At 44.7% G+C, this 11067-nt stretch overlaps 1 pseudogene; it reads left to right on the forward strand.

Annotated features, from left to right (window-relative positions):
* The first annotated feature begins 5942 nt into the window (after positions 1 to 5942).
* On the forward strand, positions 5943 to 7753 carry LOC105724301 (developmental pluripotency-associated 5 protein-like; annotated as a pseudogene).
* Positions 7754 to 11067: the final 3314 nt, after the last annotated feature.

The following is an 11067-nucleotide window of genomic DNA, read 5'->3' on the forward strand; positions in this document are numbered from 1 at the left end:
GCCTTCATCATGCATTTGGAAGAGACATCTACAAGATGTAAACACCAATAGGTTTCCAATTCAGCACCAATGGTAATAATACTGAAATGTGTAAACACGACACAAAGAACAATTGTTTTAAACTTCCCAACATGATCTTCAAAGTATAGTACAGGAACACAAAAGGAATAAGATTCTTTAACAAAGGGCAAAATTAGCCAGGCATGGTGGCTAGCACCTGTAATCCCAGCAACTCGGGAGGCTAAGGCAGGAGAATCACTTGAACCCGGTAGGTGGAGGCTGCAGTGAGCTGAGATCACGCCATTGTACTACAAAGTGAGACTCCATCTCAAAAAAAAAAAATCAATAAAGAAATAATTAAGGGCAATTACATGTACCACAAATCATTTCTACAGAAGCCTATTTTCAGTATCATGAAAAACACTGACAGGGCATAAACATGTATGAACCTAAGGTAAGGAGCATTTTTCCACTGTGATCCTAAAGTGCATAACAGTTTGCAAAAAACACATTACCGTCATATCAATGAAGAGAAAACTATATATTCTTCGTATTTACTGCATACAAATAAATGCTGAAGAACCATACAATATAGTACATTGGTAAATAATCCACAATAAGCTCATGTCAGCATAACAAAATTTAGTGGAAATTCTGTACTGTCAAACAATGACAGCACAAGAATCACTTGAACCCAAGAGGCAGAGGATGTAGTGAGCCGAGATCACATCACTGACCTTCAGTCTAAACAACAAAGTGAGAAAGAAAGAAAGAAAGAAAGAAACGTTAATATAGTATTTTTCTGATAAGGTCATAAAATTACCTATATTCACGCAGAACACTCATGTGACTTTAAAAAAAACTTCTTGGTGGTGGAGGTGGGATTCAAAAGAATAAAAACAGCAACAAAAACAAATTCTTTTTTTTTTTTTTTTTTTTTTTTGAGACAGAGTTTCACTCTTGTTACCCAGGCTGGAGTGCAATGGCGTGATCTCGGCTCACCGCAACCACTGCCTCCTGGGTTCAGGGAATTCTCCTGCCTCGTATTTTTAATATTTTGAGACAAAGTCTCTCCCTGTCGCCCAGACTGGAGTGCAATGGTGCAATCTAGGCTCACTGCAACCTCCACCTCCTGGGTTGAAACAATCTCTGATCTCAGCCTCCTGAGTAGGTGAGATTACAGGTACACACCACCATGCCCGGCTAATTTTTCTATTTTTATTAGAAATAATGTTTTGTCATATTGACCTGCCTGGTCTTGAACACCTGACCCCAAGTCATGGACCCGCTTCGGCCTCCAAAAGCGCTGGGATTACAGGTTTGAGCCACTGCACCTGGCCAAGTTATGCAAATTTAAAGTTTCATTATTATACTATAACTTTGATAAGTTTAACATACTTGCAACAATGACTTCCACCCCAAATCTACACAACACACTTCAGTTCTTCATACTGAAAGGAATCCACACTAACATGGTTGTTATATTCACATTGTAATCACGCTTAAACCACTTATATGTTTAGTAATGCCAGCACTCTGGAAAGCTGAGGAAGGTAAATCCCTTGAGATCAGGAGTTAAAGTCCAGCCTGGATAACATGGTGAAACCCCATCCCTATTAAAAACATAAAAATTAGTTGGGCATGGTGGTGGGTGCCTGTAGTCCCAGCTATTCAGGAAGCTGGGGTAAAAAATTGTTTCAGCCAGGAGGCGGAGGATGCAGTTAGCCGAGATTGCACCACTGCGCTGTAGCCTGGGCGACAGAGTGAGATTCTCTCATAAAAGAAAAAGTAGGGCCGGGCGCGGTGGCTCAAGCCTGTAATCCCAGCACTTTGGGAGGCCGAGGCGGGTGGATCACGAGGTCAAGAGATCGAGACCATCCTGGTCAACATGGTGAAACGCCGTCTCTACTAAAAAATACAAAAAATTAGCTGGGCATGATGGCGCGTGCCTGTAATCCCAGCTACTCAGGAAGCTGAGGCAGGAGAATTGCCTGAACCCAGGAGGCAGAGGTTGCCGTGAGCCGAGATCGTGCCATTGTACTCCAGCCTGGGTAACAAGAGCGAAACTCTGTCTCAAAAAAAAAAAAAAAAAAAAAAAAAAAAAGATTTGTACTCTATGATTTAATGGGGTTTATTTGAGGATGGAAGGCTGTTTAATCATTTAAAATTTAATTAGTGTTCTGTCTACACTGGGTTGTAAGAAGAATAAAATAAAATTTAATCAATGTAATCCACAATATTAACATGATAAAAAAAATTTTTTGAATCACAGGACTCTATCAATAGTGGCAGAAAAAATACAACAAAATTCAACACTTGTTTATGATCTAACTTTCAAAAACTAACAATAGAGCAAAATTTTTCAACTTACTGAAGAACATCTACAAACCTTAAGAAAAATGTCATTATTAATAGTTCAAAAAACAAACAAAAAACAAATCTGAATGGTTCACCACAGAGATTGAGAATAAAACAAGTATGTCCACTTTTTTTTTTTTTGCCATACTATTAGAAATGGTAGACAGTGAAATAAAAAAAGAAAAACAAATGTAATGGAGACCAGAAAGAAGAATAAAACACTATAGCCATTAACAGAATATATTAATTATAATAGGATGAATAATGTCAAAATATCAAAAATAATGCTGTTTAGGGCTTAGAATCAACACATCCCCTTCCTGTGCCATAGCCACACAAAAAGGGAAGACCTCACTCTGTGGAAAGATGGTCCTTTGCTGCCCACTGTTGATCTCTTACGGGAAGATCAACACGTGAGTGCTTGACTTCTTTCCTCAAAATTCTCTCCCCTCCTGGTGAGCGACGCACACATGCTACAGCAGTGCCGAGTTGGGCTGGACTGAGCTCCTCTTAAGAGCACACTTGATCCTGACCAAACCCCATGCAGAGCACAGTCCCCTCAGCCGTCTGTGGATTACCGGGCTCAATTCTAGATACAGAATATAGTAGAATCCCCTTATCCATGGGCAGTATGTTCCAAGAACCCCAGTGATTGCCTGAAACCTCCATCAGTACTGAACCCTATTAATTCCACTTAAAGTCTGCATGTTACAGCTTCTCACTGGCATAACCAAATTGTCAGCATGAAAACTGATGTGCTTGGAGGGCACTGTTAAGGGGGGAAAAAAGTTACATAACAAAATCACTGAGATACCATAAAAGTGGATCTCATGAAAAAGAAAACTTTTTTTTTTATTTTTATTTTTATTTTTTTAAAGACGGGGTTTCACCATGTTGGTCAGACTGGTCTTGAACTCCCAACCTCAGGTGATCCGCCCGCCTTGGCCTCCAAAGTGCTTGAAATAGAAGACTTTTATGTGACTAATGAGCAGGCAGAGTCTAAAGTCAACCCTTGGTATCTCTGGGGTTCATATCCACGGATTCAACCAACTACAGACTAAAATAGTTACAAATAAAGGAAAAGGAAAGAATTGCCAAGTGTTGGGATTACAGGTGTGAGCCACCGCGCCCGGCCCCAAGCCTCCAAGCGGCTTTAACAGGCGGGGAAGGCGGGGCGCGGTGGCTCAAACTTGTAATCTAGCACTTCGGGAGAATGAGGTAGGCGGATAACGGGGTGAAGAGATCAAGACCATCCTGGCCAACATCGTGAAACCCGTCTCTATTAAAATACAAAATTGCTCACGCCTGTAATCCCAGCACTTTGGGAGGCCGAGGCGGGTGGATCACGAGGTCAAGAGATCGAGACCATCCTGGTCAACATGGTGAAACCCCGTCTCTACTAAAAATACAAAAATTAGCTGGGCATGGTGGCGCACGCCTGTAGTCCCAGCTACTCGGGAGACTGAGGCAGGAGAATTGCTTGTACCCAGGAGGCGGAGGCTGCGGTGAGCCGAGATCGAGCCATTGCACTCCAGCCTGGGTAACAAGAGCGAAACTCTGTCTCAAAAAAATAAATAAATACAAAATTAGCTGGGCATGGTGGCGCATGCCTGTAGCCCCAGCTACATGGGAGGCTGAGGCAGAATTGCTTCAACCCAGGAGGTGGAGACTGCAGTGAGCCGAGATCGCGCTACTGCACTCCAGCCTGGCTCCTGGCGACAGAGCTAGACTCTGTCTCAAAAAAAAACACCACACAGGGAAGCTACTCCGACTGTTTAGATGATGTCTGAATTTACTCGGGGGTCGATGGAAGCGGATGTAGAAGCACAGAGAAACCGGGCAGCCTAAATTTAATCTACACAAAAGGGAAACTCACGCGCTGTGCCTAGCCCCTCTTCCCAAGCAACCGGCTTCCGGGTCTACCGGAAACAGCACAGGAATTGTTCACTCTACGGGATCCGCTTCCGGGTCTGAAGGAAATTGCGCGTGCGTAGTATAGACCTGGCCGGGATGAGGGCTGAGCCGAGACAGGTGCGATCCCTGGGCGGAGCCTGCGCTTCTCTCTGCCTGACTTGGCGATCCTATTTTTTTTTCTGTTTGTTTTTTTCCGAGACAGAGTCTTGCTCTAGCGCCAGGCGCCAGGCCGGAATATAGTGGCGCAATCTCGGCTCACTGAAATCTCCTCCTCCTGGATTCAAGCAAGTCTCCTGCCTCAGCCTTCCTAGTACCTGGGACTACAGGCGCACGCCACCACGCCCAGCTAATTTTTGTATTTTTTTTAGTAGAGACGGGGTTTCACCATGTTGGCCAGGGGCGATCCTGTTTTAGGGTTTCGGAAGCAAGATCTGCTCAGCAGTCCAGAAAGAGATCTTGCAGGGACAGAGCAAAATCGGTTGGTGATTAGATCCACGAGAATTCCTGCTATTAAAATGGATCTTAAGTCCTAACTACTCTGGAAGGAGAGAGAGGAGAGTGAAAAAAGAGACAGTGAAAAGAGAAGTTGAAAAACTAGAGAGAGACAGAACCAAGAAAAAAAAAAAGAAATCAAAAAGACAAGAAAGAACAAAAGAAAGACAGACAAATGTGAGGAATTGAATTAAGACACTGGAATTGTCTGTGAAGGGGATGGAAGCTAAAGGGTGAAATGCAAAACTCTGCCAGGGTGGAATGTGCAATATCATGCCAATACCCCCAGAAGATAAATACTTTTCATTTCTATTCCCATTCACTCCAGAGAGTGAGGGTCAGCCCTGTGCTCAATTCCAGAGACTTTCCTAGGGACACTACCTTGGGCATAGAGGACTCAGGCCAGTGTGAAGTTAGGTCACTGTTTCTTTTTGTTAAAAAAAAGGCAATAAATTTTAAAAATAGGTGTAAATTACTAAGTTTTTTAGACTTTAAAATTATTAAAGACAGGATCTCACTCTGTAACCCAGGCTGGAGTGTAGTGGCACAATCATAGCTCATTGCAACCTTGACTTCCTGTGTTTATGGGCACTTCCCACCTCAGCCTCTGCAGTAGCTGGAAGTACAGGCCTGTGACATTGCACTGTGCTAATTTTTTATTGTTTTATATTATTATTTTATAGAGATAGAGTCTCACTTTGTTGCTCAGCCAGGTCTCCAAGTTTTGGCCTGAAGTGATACTTCTGCCTATACCTCCCAAAGTACTTGGATTATAGGCATGAGTCACTGTGCACAGGAGGTAAGGACTGCACATCAGGACCTCAGGTATTTTTGAAACACAAATATGTAAGACCCACAAGCAGGACCACTGGCTTCAGACAGTGGGGTCACCTGAAGAACTTTTCTTGCACCTGAATAGCAACTTCTCACCTACATCACTGGGATCTTTGGCGATGGCACTGCTCTAGGCAGGTTATCCTGCTTGAGGCGGCAGTCCTCTTAAGCCTAGTGAAATACATCTAGCCCTATCTCAATGATGTTGCACTGAGATTCTCCCAGTCAAGGTGTTATTTCAATCTCCTGAGACCAACCTCTACCTCCAGATCCAGGGAGGTCAGTGCACATGTGAATGTACTAGCTTTACTAAGGGACGCATCTGGGTCAGTGGGGGACTGCAAATGGCACTCAAGTGGGTTGAACTAGCCCAGCTGCATCTGACTTCTTGGTCATAATTTCCAAGAATGAGTATAGAATGTACTGGAAAAGCAATATCCTGAGAGGAAGGCCAGGATCCTGTCCATCCTGACCAGAGGACAGGATATAACAGTCCTCCCAGAAGAGGACACCCTTTTGTTAGGAACCAGCCCAACCCTGTACCCGGCGGTGACAAGGGAATGAGAAAAGAAATAAAACAAAGACAAGAGCAGAATTGAACAGTACGAGTCCAGGGGGCCAACGCACTCTGCACTCTCACTGGACGAACCATGGTGGCATTGAGCTCTGTCCTCCACACGCTTTTATTAGGGGCATTATCTTGTTAATCTTGCGGGCTGTGAGGAGGGGGATTGCGAAGGAAGATAGCTGGGGGAAGAGCATGTGTCTGCAGCATTCAATAGCAAATGTGGTTCTTTTAAGAAATGCTAACTTAGGACACTGAGCTTTTATCACCCACTGTCCATCCAGGTGCATCTGCAAAGAGGCTCAGCCAATAAGGCACCATAAGTTCTGACCACACACGATGCATCAAGGGGCTTTTATCTCCCTAGCCTTGCGGACACAGAGCAATCAGAATTCCTCCATATTCTGAGAACATAGGCAGAACCTGTGGCATTCTGGTTCTCTCTGCCCTGCAAGACTTTCCAGCCTCCCAAGCTTCCATCTGCAAAGACCCTCCCGAGTCTTGTAAGCAGAGGTTGCATTCCTTCCCAGAGTTCTTGCACAAGCCCTCTTTAGGAGACCCTCATGCAGACCCTATATTAGGAAGAGAGTGTGGGACCAAAGAAGTCTTTCCTGCCTTGCCACCACACCACTGCCTTCCGCGGTTTTAAAGCCTCTTAGATGGTGGTCACTATAGGCCTCCCGTTACCAATTTCTGCTTTTACAGACCTTAATTTTTATTTTACTGCATCATAGTTTGGAGTTTTCTTAATTCAATATTTGGTCTGTGACACAAATCTCAGTGTATAAAAAGCAAAGCAACCTTGTAATCATTTAACTGTAAGTAACACAGGTCTGCCCTGGCCATCTTGGCCTCCACCTTTAAACCAGTGTGCCACGCATCCCTGGAGCATGAAACCCAGGATGAGCCGCCTTCCAGACTCCCCCAGCTATGATGCAAGTGGAGCACACACACAGACTGCATCTGCACTGGGTGGCTTTCCTGACCCTTTTAGGAGCAGCACACACAAATCCCAGTCACTTCTTGTGACTTACTGTGTATGCATGGGATTCTCTCTCATTTAACTCAGACACATTGGAAACCAGTGTGGAGTGAACTTGCTTCATAAGCAGGGTTGTGGAGAAACTGTAATCTTCATACATTTGGTGGGAATCAAATACACTGATGAGCGCTGCAGGTCAGCGGGCGTGGTCAGGCCTGGCTCACGCAGGAGTGTAGTTTTAGTTGTGAGGGTTACAAGATGGGAACACCACTGGACATAGAAATATCCCGCTGTGGGTGAAACTTCCTGAAGACCTCAAAGATCCAGAGGTGCTCCAGGTCCACATGCAGCTGCTGGAAGCCATGTTCAGCCTGGACAGATCTCGAATCTCTTACATCAAGCAAGTGAGAAAGGCCACGCTCGAGCTGAAGGCTTTGGAGTCTCCAGACCTCACCAAAGTTGTCATTTACGGCTCCTATCATACAAGCTCTGGACCAAGTGGATGCTCCAGTCCCATGGTTGAGTGGCACCATTAGCACCAGGAGCAAGGGATGCTCTAACTTGCGGAAGCCATGAATGCCCTCTAACCAGGCCCTTGGATGAAGTGAGCCGGCTTCCAGCCAATGAAAAGGAGGCCAGGATATAGAGAATAGGTTGTGGTCAGAGCTGTAATGGTCCCTCCAGTTTGGTTTAAACGCCGCTCCAAGCCGGGCGCGGTGGCTCACGCCTGTAATCCCAGCACTTTGGGAGGCCAAGGTGGGTGGATCACGAGGTCAAGAGATCGAGACCATCCTGGTCAACATGGTGAAACCCCGTCTCTACTAAAAATACAGAAAATTAGCTGGGCATGGTGATGCGTGCCTGTAATCCCAGCTACTCAGGAGGCTGAGGCAGGAGAATTGCCTGAACCCAGGAGGCGGAGGTTGCGGTGAGCCGAGATCGCGCCATTGCACTCCAGCCTGGGTAACAAGAGCAAAACTCCGTCTCAAAAAAAAAAATAAATAAATAAAATTTAAAAAAAACAAAAAAAATAAAAACTCCGCTCCAGCCTGATGAATTAAGAAAAAACCAGTGGCCGGGCGTGGTGGCTCACGCCTATAATCCCAGCACTTTGGGAGGCTGAGGCAGGTGGATCACGAGGTCAAGAGATCGAGACCATCCTGGTCAACGAGGTGAAACCCTGTCTTTACTAAAAATACAAAAATTAGCTGGGCATGGTGGCACGCACCTGTAGTCCCAGCTACTCAGGAAGCTGAGGCAGGAGAATTGCTTGAACCTTGGAGGCAGAGGTTGTGGTGAGCCGAGATTGCGCCATTGCACTCCAGCCTGGGTAACAAGAGTGAAACTCCATCTCAAAAAACAAACAAACAAACAAAAAAAAAAACTTTAGCCGGGCGCGGTGGCTCAAGCCTGTAATCCCAGCACTTTGGGCAGCCGAGGCGGGCGGATCACGAGGTCAAGAGATCGAGACCATCCTGGTCAACATGGTGAAACCCCGTCTCTACTAAAAATACAAAAACTAGCTGGGCGTGGTGGCGCGCGCCTGTAGTCCCAGCTACTCGGGAGGCTGAGGCAGGAGAATTGCTTGAACCCGGGAGGCGGAGGTTGCAGTGAGCCGAGATTGTGCCACTGCACTCCAGCCTGGCGCCTGGCAACAAAGTGAGACTCGGTCTTAAAAAAAAAAAAAAAGAAAGAAAAAACCACCTGTCTGGGGGTTTCTGCCTTGTTCTAAGTCTTTTTGTGTATCTCTTTTGACAGTTGCCAATTTAAAAGTATTTTTCAAAAAAAAAAAAATACTGCAGTCAGTATGTAAAACAGTATCACAGGAAACTTCTTCAACTTAACATCACCTACCAATTTATAAATGATCATCATACATTCTGGTGAAAGTCAGAAAGATTCCCCCAAGGGTTCAGGATGAAGCAAGGAAGTCTACTGTTACCACTATTATTCCACACAGTATGAAAGGTTCCAGCCTGTGAAATAAAGGAAGAAAAGCAAATAAAAGTGACAGGCTGGGTACGGTATCTGAGGCCTGAAATCACAGCACTTTTTTGGAAGGGTGATGGTTTGAGGACAGGAGAAAAATAAACAGTGTACAAACAGAAAATATGGTTGTGCAAGTCATCCCTGTGTTACTGGATATGTCAAAAGGGAGTTTGCAAATGTGGTCCGCTTAAGAATCTTTAGATAGACATTACCTTGGATTATATGGTCAAAGTGATAGAACCAAAAGGTTCAATATCAGAAGGGTGCAAGTGGACACTGAGGGACAGAGACAGTGGTGATGTGATACAAATAGAAGGATAAAGAGATTTTATCTCACCTTTAAATATGGAGGAAGTGGACCATGAGTGGCCTCGGGAACCTACAAAGGGGAAGGAAACAAGTTCTCCTCTGAAGATTCATGAAGAATCACAGAACTGTGGACGCATATTAGATACGTGACCTACAGAATTGTGAAAGAATAAATTTCTCTTGTTTTAAGCCAATCACTGTGTGGTAGCAATAGAAAACTGATGAAATAATTTTATGTAGAAAATTTCAAGAAATCTTCAAAAATCTCTGGAACTAGAAAAATGTAAAGGTGGCAAGGGATAAGATCAACATACAGCAATCTTGTACATTTCATTGGCCAGGCATGGTAGCTCATGCCTGTAATCTCAGCAATTTAAAAGGCCAAGGCAGGTGGATCGCTTGAGCTCAGGACTTTGAGACCAGCCTGAGTAACATGGCAAAAACCTGTCTCTATAAAACACGAAAATTAGCAGGCCATGGTGGCACACACCTGCGGTCTCAGCTACTTGGGTAGGTAGCTGGGATGGGAGGATCACTTAAGGCAGCAGAACAGAGGCTGCAGTTAGCTGAGATTGTTCTACTGCAATCCAGCCTGGGTGACAGAGTAAGACCTCATCTCAAAGAAATAATAATCTTATATATTTCTGTACACCAGCAATTTACACATGAAAGCTGATATTAAAAATAAAATACCATGTATGATTGCTCCATTAAAAAAAAAATAGGTCAGCTGGGCATGATGGCTTGTGCCTGTAATCCCAGCACTTTGGGAGGCCAAGGCAGGTGAATCACCTGAGGTCAGCAGTTCAAGACCTGCCTGGCCAACATGATGAAACCCTATCTCTACTAAAAATACAAAAATTAGCCATTCATGGTGGTGTGTGCCTGTAATCCCAGCTACTCAGGAGGCTGAGGTACGAGAATTACTTGAACCTGCAGGCAGAGGTTGCAGTGAGCTGAGATTGCGCTACTGCACTCCAGCCTGGGCGACAGAGTGAGACTTCGTCTCAAAAAAAAAAAAAAAAAGGTCAAATAAAGACATGACAAACAAAACATTCATAGAACTGTTATGTTAAAACTACAAAACGTTGATGAAAGCAATGAAAGACACCAAATATAGAGAATATACTGAAATTACACCTAATAGGTCCCGGGCTGAGTCATGGATTCTTCAAGTCAGCCCGCAGACTAAGCACATTCTTTCCCCGTTCCAGTGTATAAAATCCCCAGTACAGACCTCAGTCAGTACTCCTGTTCAGGATCCCCTCTCTGCAGGCAGAGATTTCTTCTTTTGCTTATCAAACTTTCACTCCAACCTCACTTTTGTGTCCTCACTCCTTTTCTTGAAGGTAGGACAAAGAAACACAGGAATTGGGCCGGGTGTGGTGGCTCACCCCTGTAATCCAAGCACTTTGGAGGCCAAGGCGGCGGGTGGATCATCTGAGGTCGGGAGTTCAAGACCAGCCTGACCAACACAGTGAAACCCCGTCTTTTTTTTTTTTTTTTTCTGAGACAGAGTTTCGCTCTTGTTACCCAGGCTGGAGTGCAATGGCATGATCTCGGCTCACCGCAACTTCCACCTCCTGGATTCAGGCAATTCGCCTGCCTCAACCTCCTGAGTAGC

This window comes from Aotus nancymaae, unplaced genomic scaffold (assembly GCF_030222135.1).
Source record: "Aotus nancymaae isolate 86718 unplaced genomic scaffold, 86718_ANA_hifiasm-v0.15.2.pri h1tg000028l, whole genome shotgun sequence".
Classification (NCBI taxonomy): domain Eukaryota; kingdom Metazoa; phylum Chordata; class Mammalia; order Primates; family Aotidae; genus Aotus; species Aotus nancymaae.